This window comes from Panthera leo, chromosome B4 (genome assembly GCF_018350215.1).
Source record: "Panthera leo isolate Ple1 chromosome B4, P.leo_Ple1_pat1.1, whole genome shotgun sequence".
Lineage (NCBI taxonomy): Eukaryota > Metazoa > Chordata > Mammalia > Carnivora > Felidae > Panthera > Panthera leo.
The window spans coordinates 130,949,479-130,957,075 of NC_056685.1; the positions used below are offsets into that span (position 1 = coordinate 130,949,479).

At 51.8% G+C, this 7,597-nt stretch overlaps 1 long non-coding RNA gene across 1 annotated transcript; it reads right to left on the reverse strand.

The window, feature by feature from the left end:
- Positions 1-1,037: 1,037 nt before the first annotated feature.
- Positions 1,038-7,348, reverse strand: LOC122223741. Its single transcript, XR_006204449.1, has 3 exons — positions 7,267-7,348; positions 6,662-6,965; positions 1,038-1,071 (listed from the first exon to the last, which is right to left on the reverse strand). It is a non-coding gene; the product is annotated as an uncharacterized LOC122223741 (long non-coding RNA).
- Positions 7,349-7,597: the final 249 nt, after the last annotated feature.

Sequence of the window (7,597 nt, forward strand, 5' to 3'; positions counted from 1 at the left end):
GTCAGTGAGTGGATTAGTGAGGATATATTTGATTGTGAGTGGCAACGACAATAAAAGAGAAAGATATGTATTTATTTTATGCAGAAAAGTCTGAAGGGAAGGGTGCCTGGGTGGCTCAGTCGGTCGAATGGCTGACTCTTGAATTTGGCTCAGGTCATGATCCCAGGGTTGTGGGATTGAGCCCCACGTCTGGCTCCACGCTGACCATGGAGCCTGCTTAAGATTCCACACCCCCCCCTTCTTTCTCTCTCTCTCTCTGCCCCTCTCCCCTGCTCACGCACCATCTCTCTCTCTCTCAAAACTATTACATAAACATCTTTTTTTTTTAAGTTTGAAGGGAGGGATCCCAGGCTGAGCCACAGCGTCTGGGATCCACTGTTTACATAGTTAGATCTAGGACCCAGGCTCCATCATGCACAGCCTCCATTCACAAATGCACCTCATGGCCCAAGATGGCTGCCCTAGTGCCAGCCAACACATCTGCACCCCAGCCAGCAGGTAGGAGAAGTGAAGCGAAGAAGGGACGAAGGGCCTAAGCCAGCTTTCTCTCGGGGAAGTTCTAGCACAAAACTTCCACTTATATTCCTTTGGCCAGAACCTGGTCACGGGGTCACTCCAGCCGGAAAGAAGCTGGGAGAGGCAGTCTCCGCTTCAGGTGGGCCTGGGCCGAGAGGCTGTGTCACCGTGCTCCGAGGGGGCCCAGGGTGTTGGCTCCACCATTATCAGTATTTGCTCACTCAGCTGTCTAAGAGGCAGAGAGCATTTCGGGAAGCCTTTGTCGGGCTGGGGACACATCACCTGTACCCAAAGAAGGAAGGACTCTAGTGGCACCCTGGCCCGTACTGCCTGTGCAGAGAGGGGCCGGCAGTAACTCCCGCTGCCCAGAGCTCAGCGGAAGAGTGAGAAGGACCAGGTGATGGTGAAAGGCATGCTCTTTAAAATCCAACCTGTTTGGGGGCGCCTGGGTGGCTCAGTCGGTTGAGCATCCGATCCTCGATCTCAGCTCAGGTCTCGATCTCAGGGTCATGAGTTCAAAGCCCGCTTTGGTTTCCATGCCGGGCATGGAGCCTACTGAAAAAAAAAAAAAAAAAAAAATACCGTTATTTACCATACAAGTGAGTTACGTGAATTTTTGAAAGCGAGAATGAGCAAATGAGCTAAAGAGAAAAAAGGATCGTCATAAATCTACCACCTAGAGCTCAACTTCATTACTTTGTCGACTATCTTGTCAGTTTGTTCTATGATCCTATGGACACACATAGCTATCCATTCTTATGTAGTTCTTTTCGTGGAAAATGTACATACTCTTCATAGGCTCGCACTACACATAGGTTATTTTAAAAACCCCGAATTCTAGGAGCTCCTGGGTCAGTCGGTTAAACGTCCGACTTCGGCTCAGGTCGTGATCTCGCGGTTCGTGAGTTCGAGCCCCGCGTTGGGCCCTGTGCTGACGGCTCGGAGCCTGGAGCCTGCTTCCCATTCTGTCCCTCTCTCTGCCCCTCCCCTGCTTATGCTCTGTCTCTCTCTGTCTCTCAATAATAAATAGACATCAAAAAAATTTTTTTAAAAAGTTGTGATCTCTCCAACTACGTTCAGAAATAAGAAATTCCTACATTAAAAAAAAATTAAGCAAAGCCATATGGAACTGCCAGTCAGAGCTTTGGAGGAGCGGGAGAAAATCCACAGCTCCCACACTGAATTGACGTACATCTTAGCCAAAAGGAAAGACACTCAGCACGCTTATGAGTCTCTACAGCCTTCTTGTGGGTAAACACATCATTTCTGTCCGGGTGTCTGAAATACCAACAATGAGGACAAGTGGTGACATTTAAACCGCACTGATCAGGGGCGCCTGGGTGGCTCGGTCGGTTAAGCATCCGACTTCGGCTCAGGTCATGATCTCACTGTCCGTGGGTTCGAGCCCCGCGTCGGGCTCTGTGCTGACAGCTCAGAGCCTGGAGCCTGTTTCAGATTCTGCGTCTCCCTCTCTCTGTGACCCTCCCCCGTTCGTGCTCTCTCTCTGTCTCAAAAATAAATAAATGTTAAAAAAAATAAAAAATAAAAAAAAAAATAAACTGCACTGATCACATGTCAGGCACTCTTCTAAGTGATATATACATGATATACATCATTTGATGTATCACGTGATATATATCGTTCATTATATACCTATTGCATACACATATCTGTATACACGTATGTATATATTTAGTCTTCATGGAAACTCTCTCAGGCAAGCGCCATGATTCTCCCCAGTTTACAAGAAAAGAAACTGAGGCACGGAAGGGTCAGTTTGCCAAGAGCCTCATACCTGTAAGTGGTGAGGCTGGGATTTAAACGCAGACAACATGGATCTCTGGTGCTTGGGACTCACCACTATGCTAGACTTTGTGGATTTCTTGTGGGTGGATGAGGTCCCCTGAGTTTCGAGGAGAGAACCCACAGGCCCAGAGAGGGTTAGAAAACGACTTTGGGTCACACAGCAGATTTGGGTGCTTCATCCACCCGAACTGCCTTCTACCGTGTTCATTTTATTGATTTATCTTTTCAATGTTTATTTTGGAGAGACAGAGCGCGAGCAGGGGAGGGGCAGAGAGACGGGGAGACACAGAATCCGAAGCAGGCCCGGGCCCTGAGCTGTCAGCACAGAGCCCGACGCGGGGCTCGAACTCATGAACCGTGAGATCACGGCCTGAGCCGCAGTCGGACGCTTAAGCCACTGAGCCACCCAGGCGCGACTACTTTCTACGCCGTGAGAGATCGCGACTCCAATATTTTACATTTTAGAACTCTCATACAGTGAGTATAGAATTCTCGGCTTCCCTAATTTGATTATTTGGAAATCTTGGATTCGAGGAGTCTTTGCCTTTCGTTGCCAAAAGCTGGGGCTAAGGGAGGTCATGGCTCCTTCCTCTGGGCAGCCAGGAAGCGGGCTGCCTGGAGGACACTGGAGCGTTGGGAGGTAGCTGGTTTAGGCCTCTCAGGGGGGAGGGACCGTGACCCTTTTGCCAACTTGTCCTGGAATCTCCGGGCTTGTTTTGTGTGTTACTTTCAAATGCCCTAGTCCCCCCACCCAGGGACCCCTCCTTATCTCCTCCTCCAGATGGGCTCTTGCTCGCGTGAGGGGTCCCAAGGTCAAGCCCAGCTGCCCGCTGTGAGAGGCAGAGCACATGTCCTGAGGTTAGGAAGCTGGTGCTGACATTGGGTGTTTTTGAAAACAAATAACAAAAAGAAAAGAAACGCGAACGATCCATCCATGTGCCCTGGGCTTCAACGGCAGGACCCGTCCGCCGGGTGACAGAAGCAGGGCCCCAGGCTTAGGACAGCGCGCTCCGGGGCCTCTTCTGGGAGACCCCCACCCCCAGGGCCTCCCGTGAACTTCCTGGCTGTGACTGTCCTGTCCGGCCAGTGCTTGCCCATGGCTGGAAAAGACCCAAACCCTGAGCACGAGGGAAGATGGGTGGGTGAGTCCAGAAAGGAAGAGGTCCCAGAGCAGGGCTAAGCGGGAGACGCAGGCAAAGCCCACAGGCAGAGCTGAGACTCACTGTCCTTAATAGAAGCCAGGCGCGACCGCCGAGCTCGGGACAAGGTTGGGTTTGGCCTCATCCTGAGATTGATGTGGGACGAGGGCTGGCTCAGGGGTTCTGGAGTGGGGGCCCGGGTCGGGGGGGACAGCCCATGGCATGAGCCTGCAAGGGGTCTCCGGCCTGGAGGTGCCAAGGGGTGGGGTTCTCAGGACTGGGAAGAGCAAGGGCGGGTGGGGATGGCGTTCGGCTGGCACCCTGCCTCTCTCCCTCGGGGTGTGGAGCCGAAAACAGGCTTTGGTGCCGCGTTCGGCCTTGCAAACTTGTCCTCCAACTTACTCTGTACATTTTCAAACCTATAGATGAGCTGCAAGAATCGTACAACAGGGGCGCCTGGGGGGCTCCGTCGGTTAAGCGTCCGACTTCGGCTCAGGGCACGATCTCGCGGTCTGTGAGTTCGAGCCCCGCGTCGGGCTCCGTGCTGACGTGCTCAGCGCCGGGAACCTGCTTCGGATTCTGTGCCTCCCTCTCGCTCTCTGCCCCTCCCCCCGCTCTGTCTCCCCCAAATAAATAAACATCAAATAAGAAATAAAATAGTATAAAAAAATGAAAATAGAATCTGAGCTCCAATCAAGGATCAGGCGTTGCGTTTAGTTGGGGAGTTTCTTTTGTCTCCTTTCACCTGGAACACGCCTCCTGCCTTTTGCCGACTCTCATGACTTAACGTGTTTGGAGGGTCGAGGCCTGTCATCTTGGAAAACGTCCCTCGGTTTGGGTCTGTCCAGTACTTTTCTCATGATTGGATCCAGGCTGAGTTTGAACGGTCTAAGGCTCCTGGCTCCTAGGGGAAGCCGTTATCCAGGCGTGTCGACTTAACGTCGGGTGCCTGTGACCTGGGGGAGGGGTGCCCGCCCGGCTCCGGGACTGTCGTCATTTCTAAAAGTCTCAGGTAACCCCAAAGGTGACAAAGGTGATATTTCTGTGGGGTACAAGTGCCCACCCAGCGGGATCAAAGAGCTGCTGGTATTTACTTGTCTATCAATGATTTGTTCGTGTCTTTTCTCCTGCTGCCGGGGCGGGGCGGTGGGGGAGGGGGGGCGGGTACCATTTTTCTCTTAAGGATTTGTAACCACTATTCCCTACGCGACAGATATTTACCGTTCATCATATTTACTCTGGGGGTTTCTTTTCCATATTATGTTTTGTCTTTTCATCATGTGTATGTTTTTGGACATTATGAAGTCTCTCTCTCTCTCTCTTTTTTTTTTTTTGTCAAAGTCTCACATTTAAAAAGTAGTATTATTGGGGCGCCCAGGGGGCTCAGCCGGTTAAGCGCCCGACCTGGGCTCAGGTCCTAATCTCACAGCTCGTGAGTTCAGGCCCCGCATCGGGCTCTGTGCCGATGGCTCGGAACCTGGACGGAGCCTGCTTCGGATTCTGTGTCTCCCTCTCTCTCTGCCCCTCCCCTGCCCGTGCTCTGTCTCTCTCTGTCTTCCGAAAATAAATACGTGTTTAAAAAAATAAAATAAAATATATAAAAAGTAGTAGTATTTCTTTTAGAAAATAATCATAGGACACCAAAATTATTTTGTGCGGTTTGTAAATTTGTGCTGTCGTCACAGGCCGCTATTAACCTCGGTTATGCCTTTTTAAAAAATTTTTATTTATTTATTTATTTAATCTTTACCCTTGAGAGACTGAGCGTGAGCAGGGGAGGGGCAGAGAGAGAGGGAGACACAGAATCCGAAGCGGGCTCCAGGTCCCGAGCTGTCAGCACGGAGCCCGACGCGGGGCTCGAACTCACAGACCGCGAGATCGTGACCTGAGCCGAAGTCGGACGCTGAACCCACTGAGCCACCCAGGCGCCCCTCACTTTATTTGTTTTTTAATTGGCATTCAAGTTAGTTGGCATATTGTGCAATAATGATTTCAGGAGCAGATTCCAGTGATTAATCCCCTATGTATGGCACCCAGCGCTCACCCCAACAAGCGTCTTCCGTAATGCCCCTTGCCCATTTAGCCCATCCCTGAAGGCTCTGTTTTCATTGCAAAATGCATGCGTGTTGTTCACCAAATTGAAAACAATATAGAACAATTTTAAATAAAAACTTAAAAGAATAGAGCTGTACAAAGTAAAAACTCAGAGCCCATCATGACGCAGGTCGGCTTGTCAGAGAAAACGGGCAGGAATACTTTGGGGGTAAGTGCGCACACATCCATGGCCCCCCCCCCCCCCCCCCAGCTCGGACCCTGGCCACAGTGCTGTGCGGTTGTCTCTTTAACCGATCTCGCAGGCACCGGCGCGCATTTACTGGTAAGAAGCCCAGTGTCTCCCTCTTGAGGTTTCTTCCAGAACAGTCTGATAATCCCAGGGGATCACGCAGTCCAGAGGAGGCCGGTCTCACTTCCACAATGCCCCGTCCTGCCTGCCCCTGAGCCCCGAGGTTACAGCCCTCTCGTTTATACCAGGAGCTTAGTCCTCGCTCCCTGAAGTGGGAATGACTCCAGAATTGGGTGGGTCCAGCATGGCTTCCAGCCCCAGACGCACATGGAGTCTGCCCCCCACCCCCACCCACCGTGAGGTATTGTGAAATGCCTTGGACTTGGGTCACCTGGCCACACCCCTTTTCCCACAGAGTGAATTCCCTCTCTGGGGGCATAGGTGTCCTCGTTGCCGGCTGACCTCGGTCAGGACTCTCCCAATTCAGACGGCAGCTAATCTGACCCACTGACCGGCACAAGGGAGAACTTGGGCACCCGAGCTCGCTCCTCCCGGGGCTCCCAGGCCAGCTACAAGTGTGCCTGCTTCATTCCCAGATTAAGGGAGGGTCAGCTTTGACGGTTAGTGAAGAGCATGGGGCCAGACCCCTTTAGGCAAGTTCCTTCCCCATCTGTTAAAGGACAATAATAGAAGAGGTAATACATCAGGACTATGGACAGAGCACTTGGCGCAGCCCCCAGCACGTAGTAACTGCTCAATAAGTGTGAACTATTATTTTATACCCAACACATATAGGAGCTCTCTGATTTCCCTATTTTGTAAAAATGAGATCGCCCACACACATTTTTTCTTAGCTTGCTTTTCTCAAGCAGCCTTCCAGAGACATTTCCCACGTCTCCTCATGCAGCCTCCTCACCTGTGTAAGAGACGCAGAGCCCTCCAAAGGATAGCGTCCGTGAAGTAGATTAAGCCATCTCCGTAAAGTCAAAAGCCTTCGTCTTTTCCTTGGTGATGCCTCCCGTTGTATTAAATCTTAGGAAGTTCGTTCAAGTTTGACTGTGAAGCTGTCCCCTGCATTTTTATTCCTGCATCTCAGGAGTGTTTGTCTTTCTCTCCATCCTTTGATCTCAGTCCACAGGGGATTGCAAATGTGTTCCCACCAGGGGAGCAGTGGGCGAGAGGTCAGCTTCCACCGCATGAGGAGGGACCGGGAGAGCTGTCTGTTAGGGCAGGAAAGGGGAAGGCCGGCCAAGCAAGGATCCTGGTGTCAGAATCCCCGGCCACGACCATCTTGGGACCCACCCCATCCTCGATTCCGCTCCAGGAACCTGGGAGTCTTTCTGGTTCCTCCCTCACCCCCAACAACAAACCCTTTAGCAAGCCCTGTGGGCTTGTTCTCTTAACTATTTCTCACGTCTGCTCCTTCTTTCCACTTCCAGGGCTGCCTCTTTAGTTCAGTACCCGCACAACTGAGATGGCCCACCCCCCCTCCGTTCTGCCCTTGCCTCACCCATCACCCACACTGCAGCCTGTGAGAAGCAGTTGGAACCACTGGAAAAGCTGCAGCTACGCTTTTTGCCAACTCCTTCCTCTTTGCACCAGGACACCTGCTGGAGAAGAGTCACAACAACCCGGTCTGGAAAGCGAGAAACCAGAACCTGGAAACAACCCAAATGCCCAACCAATACGGTGGTGTATTAGTCTCCTGGGGCTGCCGTAACAAGTGTCCCCAGCTTGGTGGCTTAAAGCAACACAACTTGTTGCCCCGCAGTTCTGGAGGTCGGAAGTCCAGGGGCGCCTGGGTGGCTCAGTCGGTTAAGCATCCGAGTCCTGATTTCGACTCAGGTCATGA